The following is a 14,644-nucleotide window of genomic DNA, read 5'->3' as shown; positions in this document are numbered from 1 at the left end:
TTCTCCTCTCCTTCTTCTCCTCCTCTCCTTACTCCTTTTCTTCCTCTCAGTACTCCTCCCACCTTAGCTCCTCCTACATATCACCCTTCCTGTTATTTAAGCTTTAGTAACATCTCTTTTACAAATGTGGGTATCCTTACATTTGGGGTATATGTGGTCAGAATTGAGACATCATCTTAGTGGACTTTTCCTTTGATGAATATGAAATATCCTTCCTCATCTCTTTTTATTACTTTTGGTTGAAAGTCTATTTAATTAGATATTAGACTGGCTACTCCAGCTTCCTTCTTGGATTCATTTGCTTGGAAAACCTTTTTCCATCCCTTTATTCTGAGAAAATGTCTATCTCTCTTGCTGAGGTGTGCTTCTTGTGTGTAACAGAATAAAGAATCCTGTTTTCACATCCATTTTGTTAGCCTATGTCTTTTTATTGATAAATTGAGTCTATTGGTGTTAACATATATTAATGTCCAGTAAATGTTAATTCTTGTTATTTTGACGGTGGTGGTGGTGGTGGTGGTGGTGGTGGTGGTGTGTGTGTGTGTGTGTGTGTGTGTTCATTTGCTTCCCTTTTTTTTTTGGTTTTTCTAGTGTGAGGTTATTTATTTCCTGTGTTTTCTTGGATGTAGTTAGCCTCTTTAGGTTGGAGTTTTTCCTTCTAGTATTGCCTGTAGGGCTGGATTTGTGGATAGGTATTGTTTAAATTTGACTTTGTCATGGAATATCTTGTTTTCTCCATTCATTGTGATTGAATTTTTTCTAGATATAGTAATCTGGACTTACATCTGTGGTCTCTGCAAGATATTCCCAAGCCCTTCTGGCTTAGTCTCTGTTAAGAAGTCAGGTGTAATTTTGATAGGTCTGCCTTTATATATTACTTGGCCCTTTTCCCTTATAGCTTTTAATATTCTGTCTTTGTTCTGTATATTTAGTGTTTTGATTATTATGTTGTGGGAGCATTTTCTTTTCTAGTCCAATCTATTTGGTGTTCTATGAGCTTCTTGTATGTATATGAGCATATCTTTCTTTAGGTTGGAGAAATTTTCTTCTGTTATTTTGTTGAAAATATTTTCTGGGTCTTGTAGCTAGAAATCTTCTCCTTCTTCTATTCCTATTATTCTTAGGTTTGCTTTTTTCACATTGTCCCAGATTTCTTAGCTGTTTTGTGACATAAACTTTTTAGATTTAGCATTTTCTTTGACCGATGTATCAATTTCTTCAATTGTATCTTCTATGTCTGAGGCTTTCTTCCATTTCTTATATTCTGTTGGTAATGCTTACATCTGTTGTTCCTGTTCTCTTTTCTAGGTTCCCTTGGCTTGTGTTTTCTTTATTGCTTTTATTTCCATTTTCTGTTCTTGAACAGTTTTACTCATTTTCTTTACCTATTTGATTGTACTTTCCTGTATTTCCTTAAGGGGTTTATTCATTTCCTTTTTAAAGGCCTTTGTTATCTTTATAAGATTGTATTTAAGGTTATTTTCTTGTGCTACTGCTGAATTAAAATATCCAGGGATTGTTGCAGTAGGGAATCTGGGTTCTGGTTGTACCCTGGCTCTCGTTGATTGTGTCCTTTATGGTCAGGGAATTGGTGGCTGGGGGTAGTGATCTAAGTTGTATGTTTCTGGAACCTCTGCAGGCCTCCTCAGGGAAGCAGGATGCTCCTGGAGTCCCTGCAAGGCTCTTTGTAATGGCAGAAAGAGCTGTAGGCCAGGCAATGGACATCAAAGGGCCATGGGCAACTAACTTCTGCTGGCTCAGATTTTTCCTGGTAAAGTCTATTTTGGTATTCTTGTGTTACTTGTACCTTGATAGGCATCTCTTTTTTAGGTTAGGGAAATTCTTCTCTATGATTTTGTTTAAAATATTTTCTGTTCCTTTAACATAGATTACTTCTACTTCCTCTCTTTTCATTATTCTTATATTTGTTCTTTTCATAATGTGCCAGATTTCCTGAGTGTTTTCTGCCACAAGTCTTTTAGAATTAACATTTTCTTTGACTGATGTATCATCTCTTTTATTGTGTCTTCAGTACCTGTGTTTCTCATTTCTATCTCTTGTATTCTGTGGGTAAAGCTTGCCTTTAGAGTTCCTGTTCAAGTTTCTAAATTTTTCATTTTCAGATTTTCACCAGTTTAGATTTTCTTTATTGATTCTATTTTGACTTGCAGGTCTTGAACTGATTTATACACTTCCTTTCATTGTTTGCTTGTCTTTTCACATATTTCTTTAAAGGATTTGGTCATTTCTTCTTTGAGGATCTCTATCATAATTATAAAGTCTATTTTGAGGCCTTTTTCTGGTGGTTCAGGCATGTTGGAACACTAGGGCCTGCTGTGGTAGGGTTCCTATGTTCTAGTAGAGATGTATTGTTCTGGTTTTAATTGGTTATGGTTTTATTGTAGTATCTAGGCATCTGGAATTGGAAAGATTGTAATTCTAGGTGCTGATGTCTGGTATTGTGGTTATTGGGTGTGAGCTTTGTTCCTTGGATTCTCTTACCCTCTCTGGTTCTTAAGAGAATGTGGTGGCTGTGTTTTGCCTGGCAGTAAATTCATCTGAGATCCTGTTAGGTGTGGCCCCAGTGGTTCTTTGTAAATGTGTTTCTAGGTATTAGGAGTTGACACTTAGGAATGGGTATGGGCTAGGGAGGAGGGCTGATATGGTCCATAGGAGGAAAGAAAGCAGGGTATTGCACCAAGTTCTTCGTTCCCTAGAAATAGGGGTAGAAAGTGGGATGAGGTCATGGCAGAAGGTCTACTACAGAGCTGGGGATGGATCTGAGGGTTTGGGCTTGGTGACACAGAGAGATAGGTGACACTTAGGTTTTTTTCACTGGCAGGAGTAGTCTTTGAGTTCTCTGGGAGTGTCTGCTGGAGTTGGGAGCTGGGATAAAACAACAAGTGGAATGAAGGAAGATAGGAGAGAAAGATCAATGTGATCTACTGGATAAGGGGGCAGGAAGGAAAGGGAGGTCTCAGAAAATGGTGAAAGCTGAGGTGAGACTGTAGAGATTTGATTTGAAAGAACTGAGGGAGAGATGAACTGCAGTTAGCTTACCTGCTTCCCTGGCTTGAGTCATAAGTCATTTTTGCATTCTAAGAACATATTTTCAGGGTCTGAGCTTACATGTAACTTCTTACTAAAATGTGATGTATGTAGGAGAAATGTTGATTAGAACTGTTCAGACTAGATTTGTTTTCATCAGAATTGTGTCTTATGTTATTGTGGCTGTAAAAAGTGGAAGAAAATACTAATTTTATTTATTTCTCAGTGTAAAATACATAAACAGAATATATGCTGTTTCTTTTTATTCACAAAAAATGCAGTATGAATGTTGGCTGGGCAGAATGGGCTTTCTCTTGAAATTTGTAAAACTTTGTAAATTCATCCACAGATATCTGAAATGATACAGTTGGAGCCTATTAGTGGAGGAGTAGACACTGCATATTACTATATTTTCTAATTCTCTTTAAGGGAAAACAATGTATATTGTTTAAATCCTTAAAATTTTCTCATTAAAAATTATGGAGACAGGGAAGGAGGAATGGGATGAGGAATAGTCAAGAGGGCAAACTGGAAAGGGGATAATGATGGGGCTGCAAAAAAGGATTAAAGAATAGTAATTTAAAAATCATATTCTAAGCATATGGTTAGCTTTCTACTTTCTGACATAGAAATATTTTATATAATATAATTTTTTACAAATTACTCTGAATTTTTAAGATTATTTTATTTTTTATTGGTTATTTTATTTATTTACATTTCAAATGTTATCCCCCTTCCTGGTTTCTCCTCTGCAAACCCCCTATCCCACCCCCTCTCTCCCTGCTTCTATAAGGGTGCTCCCCATCCCAACCATCCACTTCCGCCTCTCTGCCCTAGATTCCCCCATGCTGGGGCATCAAGCCTTCACAGGACCAAGGGCATCCCCTCATTGATGCCAAATAAGGCCATCCTTTGCTACACATGCAGCTGGAGCCATGGGTCCCTCCGTGTGTATTCTTTGGTTGGTGGTTTAGTCCCTAAGAACTCTAAGAGGTCTGGTTAGTTGATATTGTTGTTAACTGAAATATCCAACAAATGGGAGAGAGAACCTGTAGAGACCATACAGAGAAGTTAGCCACAGCCCCTGGTTGAGGGACGAAGCTACTCACTCTTCTCAAAAATTTTAACACAGAATTGCTCCTGCCTAAAAAAAATACAGGCACAAAGAATAGAGCAGAGACTGAAGGAAAGGCCATACAGAGACTGCCCTACCTGGGGATTCATCTCATATACAGACACCAAACCTAGTCACTATTGCTGATGCCAAGAAGTACTTGCTGACAGGGGCCTGATATAGCTGTCTCCTGCAAGGCCCTGCCAGAGCCTGAAAAATACAGAGGCCTATGCTCGAAGCAAACCATTGGACTGAGCATGGGGTACACAATGGTGGAGTTAGAGAAAGGACTGAAGGAGCTGAAGGGATTTGCAACCCTATAGGAAAAACAACAATATAATATAATCTTATTTCTCAAAAATCATTAATATACCTTGAGTTAAATTTTACCATAATGTTCACTGGAGCTATTGAGATTTATATTGAAATTTCCCCCATTAACATCAAATAACCCATCTACTGAGCTGTATGGGTTTCTGTTTCTATCCTATGTTTTTTTTCAAATTAAAAATTTATACAAATTCTTTTTACAATTGAAACAATATTTATTTTGCTATTCTCAGTGAAACAATTAATTCAGAAGTAATCATCACTGCATGTGTAAAACATTATACCATATAACTGCATCTCTTTGACAACATGGAAAACTAGATATTGCCATGACATCAAATATGCCCGCAGGATATAGTTCCATGGTATAGTACTTGCCTAAGATAAAAAGGACTTGGGTTCAATCTTACCATTGCCTCTTATCCCCTACATAAGAAATTAATCTTGAATTCACTAACAGAAAATTAAAAATAACAGAATGCTTCATGAATTTGTGTTTCATCCTTTTTGCATGGTCCATGCTAATCTTCTCTATATCATTTTGATTTTTGTACGTATGCTGCTGAAGCAAGCATTACTTAATAATATTAAGTATTATTACATAAAAATTGAAATATACATAAAGTATAAAGATAAAAACTCCAAGCATCACCAAAAGCACTGATAAAATTATCGCATAGTTCATTGCAGAGTTCTTTATATACACTTTCAAAGATAATTGGGACAGTTTGGTTTAATTATTTGACTTTAAAGTAGCCATAACCATATAAGCCTTTGAAAACTGATGATTTTAATGCCTGTTGATTATGTATCTAATAGTTTCATTATTCTTTTATCATTATCCCTTAATTGAGAAGTTATACTGATTTTAATTTTTTCTAAAAATAATATTGTAATGAATATTCCTGTCTCAAATAAAACAACAGAGAAAAAAAAAAGAAAAATGGATGGAAATGCAGAAATACAGTGCTTGTTAAATAGACTTCTAAAATTTGCTTGATAGTGTGTTCAGATCTTTTATGTCTTGTTGATTTTTGCTCATCTATTGACTGTCCAAAATTACCAAATGCAACAATATAGTTTTATGTTTCTGTTTTTAATTCTATAATTTCCCTCGCATGCATGAAGTTCTGTTATTAAGAATGTTCACATCAAACATCTAGCTACTGAGGTCCACCTGTGAGAGTTCATGTCTTATAATTATAGTTTATGCTCATAAACTACTATGGCAAAAGAGAGCAGTGTATGTAAAAAAAATTATTATCTGGAAATATGAAGATCAGAATCATGGGAGCAGCACAAGTGTATCCATTAGGTGAGTGAGCATGGCAACCCTTGACTTGTCAAAATGTGTTCTTATCCTAATCCAGTGGTTGTTACCAAGAATGGTCCTTCATTCATTGTTGGGTTGAGGGTGCTAATTCCTCCTGAACTGATGGTTTGAGCCCACCCTCGATTCCTGATCTTGTGAACCTCCCCAACACAAAAGCTACTATTAAAAGCATGAAGAAGAAGAAGGAGGAGGAGGAGAAGAAGAAGAAGAAGAAGAAGAAGAAGAAGAAGAAGAAGAAGAAGAAGAAGAAGAAGAGGAGGAGGAGGAGGAGGAGGAGGAGGAGGAGGAGGAGGAGGAGGAGGAGGAGGAGGAGGAGGAGGAGGAGGAGGAGGAGGAGGAGGAGGAGGAGGAGGAGGAGAGAAGCAGCAACCCTAGTTATGCAAGGAAATCTCATCACTTTGCCCTGTTCAGTTAGTTAAAGAGCCATCAACATATCCAGTTCATGCTGACTGGGTGGCTACTACGCAGGATTTTAATTCTGAGAGGCAAAAATCATTGCAAAAATGGGTCAAGAGAAAGTGACTGCCATCTACCTAATGGGCTGATCTTTTTTTTTAAATTGGATATTTTATTTATTTACATTTCAAATGTTTTCCCCTTTCCTGGTTATCCCTCCAGAAAACCCCTATGCCCTCCTCTCTCTCCCTACTTCTATGAGGGCACTCACCTACCCACCTACCCACTCCCAACTCCCTATACCCTGGCATTCCCCTACACTAGGGCGTAAAGCCTTCACAGGACTAAGGGCCTCTCCTCTCACTGATGTCCCACAAGGCCATCCTCTGTTACATATGTGGCTGGAGTAATGGGTCCCTCCTTGTGTACTCTTTGGTTGGTGGTTTAGCTCCTGGGAGTTATGGGGGGTCTGGTTGGTAGATATTGTTGTTCTTTCTATGTGTTGCAAACCCCTTCAGCTCCTTCAGCCCGTTAACTTCTCTACTGGGGACCCCATGCTCAGTCCAATGGTAAGCTGTGAGCATCCACCTCTGTATTTGTAAGGCTCTGGCAGAGCCTCTTAGGAGACATCTATATCAGACCCCTGTCATCAAGCACTTCTTGTCATCTGCAATAGTATCTGAGTTTGGTGTCTGTATATGGAATGGATCCCCAGGTAGAGCAGTCTCTATATGGCCTTTCCTTCTATCTTTGCTCCACTCTTTGTCTCTGAATTTCCTCCCATGAGTATTTTGTTCCTCCTTCTAAGAAGGATTGTTGCATCCACACTTTTGTCTTTCTTCTTCTTGAGTTTCATTTGGTCTGTGAACTGTATCTTGGATATTTCAAGATTTTGAGCTAATATCAAATTATCAGTGAGTGCATACCATGTGTGTGTTTTGTTACTGGCTTATCTCACACAGGATAATATTTTCTAATTTCATTCATTTGCCTAAGAATTTCATGTAGCCATTGTTTTTAATAGCTGAGTAGTACTCCATTTTGTAAATGTACCACGTTTTCTGTATCCATTCTTCTGTTGAAGGACGTCTGGATTCTTTCCTGCTTCTGGCTATTATAAAGAAGGCTGCTGTGAACATAGTGGAGCATGTGTTCTTGTTATATGTTGGAGCATCTTTTGGGTATATGCCCAGGAGTGATATAGTTGGGTCCTCTGGTGTTGCGGGAGATATTTTTTGAAAGGTGCAGCTGGCTAGCTCCCAGCCTGACCATCATGTTCCCATTCTAATCCCATTTGTCTCAGCAAGCTCTCCAGCAGGACAGGAGCTCCCAGCTCCCGAGCTGGTTCCACCAGGCTGTTCTCTAGCTTGCTCTTGTAGCGACCAGTCGCTGTGTTTCCAGCTCTGGTTTGCTCATTCCTGGACCTCTACTTCCTTCACAGAGGCTAGAGCAGGTTTTAGAGGTTCCAGACATAGGCTACTCCTATTTGAATAAAGTCTGTATTGACAGAATAAGGAACTCAGTCCACCTTCAGAGAAGAAGCTGCTACTGTCCAGTCAGACTTCTGTGGACTCATTGTTGAGACCAAACATGTAGATCATAGTCCATACATGAAAGGAAAGGGCAGTACCTGATTCAGAGTTGGAAAATTCTAGTCAGTGGACAAGTTCCAGACTGGTGAACAGGAGGATAGATAGAGGGCATCTGAAAACATCACCCAACATGGGGACTATGGCAAGTTTATGTCACTGGGACATTCATGAGTTCTCTGCCCATATGTCTTTGATGCATACATTAGGTGTTTCATGACAGACCAGTTGAGAGCCATTGCCATCTTAGTGGCACTCAACCCTTACTAATGTATTCTTTTTCGGCATGTCTATATTTTATTGTTTGTTTGTTTGTTTGTTTGTTTATTGAAGTAGGTTCATCTAAAAGGACATTAATCTTGCATCTCCTAAAGATGAATTCATATACTATTAATTGATCTGACTTTATATTTAAACATGCCTTCTTAACAATAGCATGTAACATAATAAGTCATTTTATTATTATATAGAGGTTTTCTTTCAGTGACTTCTAAATAGAGTAATCAGAACACCTAAGTAATTATAATTATAGGTATGGGTAGAAATTAATGGTTCTATCTTGTTCCTCCCGTTTACCTTTTCTTTCCTTTTAGGTCAATATAAAAAAAAAAGCTTAATATTAACCACCCTTTGGCTTCTTTTCTGTGTTGCTTTTTATCATTGTTGTTTAGTAGTTACTCTAGGTTAAAGTTTATAATCACACTTCTAAATTACTGAAACTATTCCACCTGGATTAGACTAACATATATAATATCAGAACTTACAGAAATCTGGGTTCATTCTAGTCTTACAATAGCTATGGTATGCTTTGGCTTTCTCATATTTTTATTTGAACACATACAATAAACCCCAAAATATGTTGTATTTTTTCTTTTAAAACATTGTAACTGAGATTTAGATTCCTGCCTGAAATTATTTCTTTGTGCTAGCCTAATAATAAGATTCCTGCCTGAAATTACTTCTTTGTTCTAGCCTAATAATTAGATTCCTGCCTGAAATTACTTCTTTGTTCTAGCCTAATAATTAGATTCCTGCCTGAAATTACTTCTTTGTTCTAGCCTAAGATTAAGATTCCTGCCTGAAATTACTTCTTTGTTCTAGCCTAAGATTAAAATTCCTGACTGAAATCATTTCTTTGTTCTAGCCTAATGTCAGATTCCTGCCTGAAGCCCACTTCTTTGTCCTTGGCCAATCTCAGATTCCTGCCAAGCAGCCCATTTCCTTGTCCTTGGACCATGTCAAAATGAGCATGTCTTAGGTCATTCTAACAAGAATGCCTTCCTTACCCATCATGGAACATGCATTATCAAAAGCAATGCACTTATGTCTTAGGTTGATAAGGCTCTGTGCAGAATCTTACCCATCTTTGGCTTGCCAGCCTGTTAATTTAATAACTCTGTCTGGAGGTCCATTTTCAGGTTCAAGCCATGTACATTAGCTGCAAAATGTTGATGTTGTTAAAGACAAATTTTAACATGATGAGCAGGAATAAAAGTATTCCCAAGGCAAAAAGGGCTAGCATGATCAAGCTATATATGCCATTCTTGAAGCTTGACCAAAATAGAAATACCAACCTTAGTATAGAACAAGGAAGTAGACTTCAGACATGAAAATTACTTTAGGATAGGACAGGGAAATAGGCTCAGATATTTTGGCCATCTTTACAAGCCCTTAGAAACAGTGATCATGGGAGGGTTCGTGGAACTTTGTTTATTGCCTTGCTTGCTCTCTGACTATTTGTGTTTATTGTCTTGCTTGTTCCTTGACTATTTGCATCTATTGTATTGCTAGTTTCTCAATCTAGAACTGACTTTAATACTTGCATGCAATTAAAATAGTATAAAAGCAAAAAGGAGGAAGGGGGATGGGATAGGGTTTTTCTAGGGAGGGAAAATGAGGAAAGGGGATGACAACTGAAATGTGAATAAATAAAATATCCAATTTAAAAAAGAAAATAATAATAAAATAAAACAATTAAATAATAATAAAAAACAAACAAAAAACATTGTAACTGAAAGGGATATTGTTTCCACATATATAGCCACTTTTACAATGCTCAACAATTTCTTTAGAAAATGTTTCCATTTTATTTTTTATTATATATTTCTCGGTAAAGAATTCTACACTTAGTTTTGGCTTATTTTTTAAATTTTATCAATGTAGTATATTCAATTTGCCCTCCTGTAATAGTTTTAGTATTACATGAAATAGTTTTAATATTAGAATTTTGACTTTATTTCTATCTAATCTGCCCCCCTTTCTCTGCTTCTTTTAAAGTTTTAAAATTTATTGCTGGCTTCTAGCAATTTGGTTGACCTGTCCCATGATGTGTTCATCATACTTTGCCTATCCTACTTGTGGTTGATTAAGCTCTTTAGACCTAAAAGTTTATAGCCCTCACCAAATTTTGGAGAGGGGAGGTTGGCTATTTCCCCTTCATAATTTTTATGAAACGTTGTAGATTCCTATCCTCCAATTATACTCCATGAGTTTAGGAAGAGATTCAAGGATTACTTGTGGAGACTTATAGACCTTTTTCTCAATAACATTCCTGCTCTCCAAGACTCAGCCCTTAAAAGGTTGGCTAGCTCAATGAATTAGTCATCTTATAGTCACCAATTAGTCATCTGACAATGCACCATAAATTTCATGGCTTAAACAACTCCTTAAAATTCTTCAGGCTAAGAAGTCTAAGCTTAATGTGTGGTAAATTTCTCTTGTTAGTTTGAAGATAGTTGTCTTCTTCTTGTATCTGTACAAGGTGGTCCCTGGCTGTATAAGAAAGCAGGCTGAACAAAACATGAGGAGCAAGCCAGTCTGTAATGTTTCCCCATGTTCTCTGCTTCAGAATCTGAAAGTGAGCTATAGTGTTTCTTCCTTTTGAAAAGGTATTAATTCTTTCAGAGTGGATCTACCCACATGAGCATTTTAAACCTAATGGTTCACCAAAAGCCATGACTACTAATACTATTTTTCTGGAGGTTAAGGTTGCAACACACAAATCTTGGAGTAACAATTTGTTCCTAGGAACTCTGCTATTTAGTTGCTAAATTCTGTAAGGCCACCCTTTTCTGTCTGATACCCCTCTGCCTGTAAGATTGTTAAACGCCTATGGCATAAAACTAAAATGAAAAACCTTTTTTCTTTTCTACATAATAGTCCTTTGCTAACTGCTGTGATATATCTGAAAATTTTCAAAGCAGTAGATGTATTTTTGACACAGTAAATGAGTTAGTGCAGTTACATTCTTCATAATAACTAGGTGTGAGAGAATCCATATTCTTTATTTAAAATAGAAATCAATTTATATAATACAGTCACATGTTTAAGGATCAATAATAAACAGGTGATACTTTATCTATAAATGAAAATGGTATAGTAACACAGTAGTATATTGTGTTTTCTCCAAATAATAAACACATACACTGAAGATACTTCTCAGTAACATTGACACTAAGAGACAATAAAAGGCAAAAATAAGTTCTGGTTTCACTGCATCTGCTTGTTAGTGTCAAATCAGAAAAAAAATCAAATTTTTCTGTCTATTTAGCAAATCCATTATAACTACAGTCTTTTCTAACTGCACTAACATGGGTATCAAAATATTAAGTAAACTTTTATTACTTCACACTGGCAAATGACTTAAAATAATTTTACGATGTTTCTCTCCTTAATTGATTAGGCTACATTGACTATTCTGCTCAGTGCTTGTACCATCATAAATGTAATCATTATCAAAAATGACTCTAAATTTTCAGGAACTACTCTAGTTTTCTTCTCTGTCACTGTGATAAAGAAACTGACCAAAAGCAACTTGGAGTAAAATGGTTTGTTTGCCTTACAGGTTATAGTCCATCACAAAGGTGGCCAATGTAGGAAGTCAAGGAAGGAATCTAAGGGCAGAATCTGAATCAAAGAACATGGAAAAACATTACTTACTGATTTGCTCCCCATGTTTTGTTCAGCCTACTTTCTTATAGATCCTGGAACCACCTGCCCAGGAGTAGCATTGCCAACAGTGTGCTAGGACCTTCCACATGAATCACTAATCAAGAAAATGCTCCCACAATCTATGCCTACAGGCCAGCCTGATGAAGGGAACTCCTCTTTCGAGTAATTCTCTAGTGTTTCTAGTTTGTGTTAAGTTGACACAGGATTTGTGTTAATTAGGGACTTTGCAGTAATGCCCTGCATTAGTAACTATCATTATCATTTTGCCAATGTGTATCATCACATTAAGTAGGAGTGAATATTGGCCAATTTTCTGTTAAAATAACAAGTCATCTAAATGAATCCAACTTTTAAAAGAAGGGGATTATTTCATCTCTTGGTTCCATGGTTACTTAGTCATATAGCTTTTTAGGCTATGGTGAGGTAGGACAAGGTAGCCAGGACAAGGAGAGGAAAAGAAAGAGAAGGGATGAGACCTCAACATCCCATTCAAGATCATACTCCTAAAGACCTAAGTTTCTTCACTTCAAGCCACAGTCTGAGGAGCAAACTTTTACTCAACAAGGTTTTGGAGTCATTGTTCATAACATACATGACGTGAATTGTTTACCAATTCCTGGGTGTTTCTTTAGCAAAATATTAAAGTCTATAACTCCAATTTGTAAAAATAAGTATATAAAAGTCTAATAACTTTTTAATGTTTATTTGCAATTTTAAGATCCTTAAATGGAAAAACCATAAAGAATGATTAGTTAAGGAGCTTTACAATTATTTTGAGGTTACCCATACATTCATTTATATCATACACAAGAGAGCAGGTAGCAAGCTTGTGTTTTGCTCTTACTAAATATGAGGAAGTGTTGAGCCATCTCAATGGATCGCATGAGTAACATTTTTGATTGTACTGTGATGTAAGAAAAATTAAAGCCTGGATTGTGAAAGCACTGGAATTTAGATAGAATGGATTTTATATGAATTCTCTTGGTTTATAGCTTAATACTATAATTTTTCTGACATGATTTTGAGAGATAATGATAAGAATAGTAATTTTCAGCTTGAACTCTTTTTTGTTCTTGATTTTTGTGAATGTGAAGAAATTTTAGAAGTATTTGGGATCACTTTAGGAAACTTTCTTCATTGTTTGAAAATGTGTATAAAATATACTTTGTGCCAAAGAAAAGGTATTGTAAATGTTTTACAGTTGTAATATTGGTAGTCAAAAATGGCACAATTAATTTCTTCTGTAGGTAGTGATGTTTTTAGTATATCACTCCTAAAATATTTGTTTGATCTTAACTCATCTGTAGTTACTCATAGATTTAATCTGTTCTGGTTTAATTTTGATTTTTCAGAAGTTTTGTGTTTTATACAAGTGATCCAGAATCAACCAAGGGTGGTTATATTTGGGCATATAACTAGAGTTTCATTTGAAATTAACTGGCTTCAAATGATCATCTTTGTCAGAAATCTCTTTGAACAATCAAACTCAATAGATGACATGTTTCTTTGTTCCTTTAAAACTCCTATATGTAACCAATGTTAACACACTGAGTGAATGTTTATCATAATTCTCTCCCAGGGTGATTCTTTTCCACAGAAAACTGCACTACTATATTTTGATGATCACAACTTGTTTACTTCTTCCAAAAGAATAAAAAATAGAAAAAGAAAGCAAAGTGGCTAGATTTAAACCACAAGTGAAGCAGCATAGATGTCTCATTATTACTGTTTATGTTTGACTTATACAATATTTAAATATCATAAATGTTGCTTTATTAAATCCACAAACTGAGAAATTCTGGAAACTGGTTATCTGAGGGGAAAGGTTTTGAAAAGTATAAAGGAACATCACTAATTATCAGTCAACATCAATATGTAAGTTGTGCTCCAAATATCACAATAGCTGAAAATTCCTTAACATTTTAGTAACTTGCAATCTTTCTTTGATTTTGGTTCTTAAGTTTTAAAACTTCTAAAATAAGCATATTATAAAGAAAGAAATGAGGTTGCAGAAGTTAAGCTATGAAGCATGTTCTGAATCAAATATTTAAAGGTGAAACTGACATTCCTGGGGCAAAATTAGGGCTTCCGTTTTCTCGACATTAGATCTTGAAAAGTAAAAAATGCATTATGTAATCCCAAAGGTGATTACTCTGCACTTGTCTGCAAGTGAGCAGAGGTCAAGACGCCCTCATATTGTGGATCCTCATTGTCTATATTTCCCTTCAACCCATCTCTAACTGAAGAATCAGTTCTTGAGAAAGATGATTGATGGATCCATACCTCAGAACTCATCCCTCTCCTTCCCGAATATTTTCAGTAGAATGCCTTGAGATGTTTCCTGGGGGCAAATCAGTAAAATCTAACCCTGATGAGTGCATAGCAATTCCACTATATCTACACTCCCAAACTTCATCAGAGAGAGCAACAAAATTACACAACCCACACTTGAGCCCCTGCCATAATGATTCCAAAGAATTTAAGATGATCAAAATCAGTTATGTACTAGATCAAACTTTTTCTCTGTTTATAAGTAATGCTTGTTCCGGTGTAGTACTTAAGTATATATATCTCAGCTGAAATGAGATAAGAACATAGGGTCTCCTTCATGTTTCTTCTGATTATGCCTCTCAGAATATGTGGACGTGTGGCTAGCAAGGAAAAGGCAGAGTGGACCCTCTCTCTTAAAGAGCAGGCTCCAGTCTGGGCTCGTTGATGTAGATGAGCCCTTCAATGAAGGTCCCTTCAAATCTTTGTATAATAAGGGGTCTGGCCTCTCTCTATTTTAGTGCACTTGGCTTTCTTTTGCTCTCCGTTCCTTAAGCAGAGGAAAGTACATGTAGAGGAAAGTTTTGCATAGAATGAGCCCATATTGGTATAGGG

At 36.4% G+C, this 14,644-nt stretch overlaps 1 non-coding gene across 1 annotated transcript; it reads right to left on the bottom strand.

Annotated features, from left to right (window-relative positions):
* Nucleotides 1-4,959: 4,959 nt before the first annotated feature.
* On the bottom strand, nt 4,960-5,067 carry LOC143437192 (U6 spliceosomal RNA). The gene has a single exon (XR_013106807.1). It is a non-coding gene; the product is annotated as a U6 spliceosomal RNA (small nuclear RNA).
* Nucleotides 5,068-14,644: the final 9,577 nt, after the last annotated feature.

The sequence above is a fragment of the Arvicanthis niloticus genome, chromosome 23, assembly GCF_011762505.2.
Source record: "Arvicanthis niloticus isolate mArvNil1 chromosome 23, mArvNil1.pat.X, whole genome shotgun sequence".
In the NCBI taxonomy this organism is placed as follows: domain Eukaryota; kingdom Metazoa; phylum Chordata; class Mammalia; order Rodentia; family Muridae; genus Arvicanthis; species Arvicanthis niloticus.
This window is presented reverse-complemented; position numbering and strand designations above follow the sequence as displayed.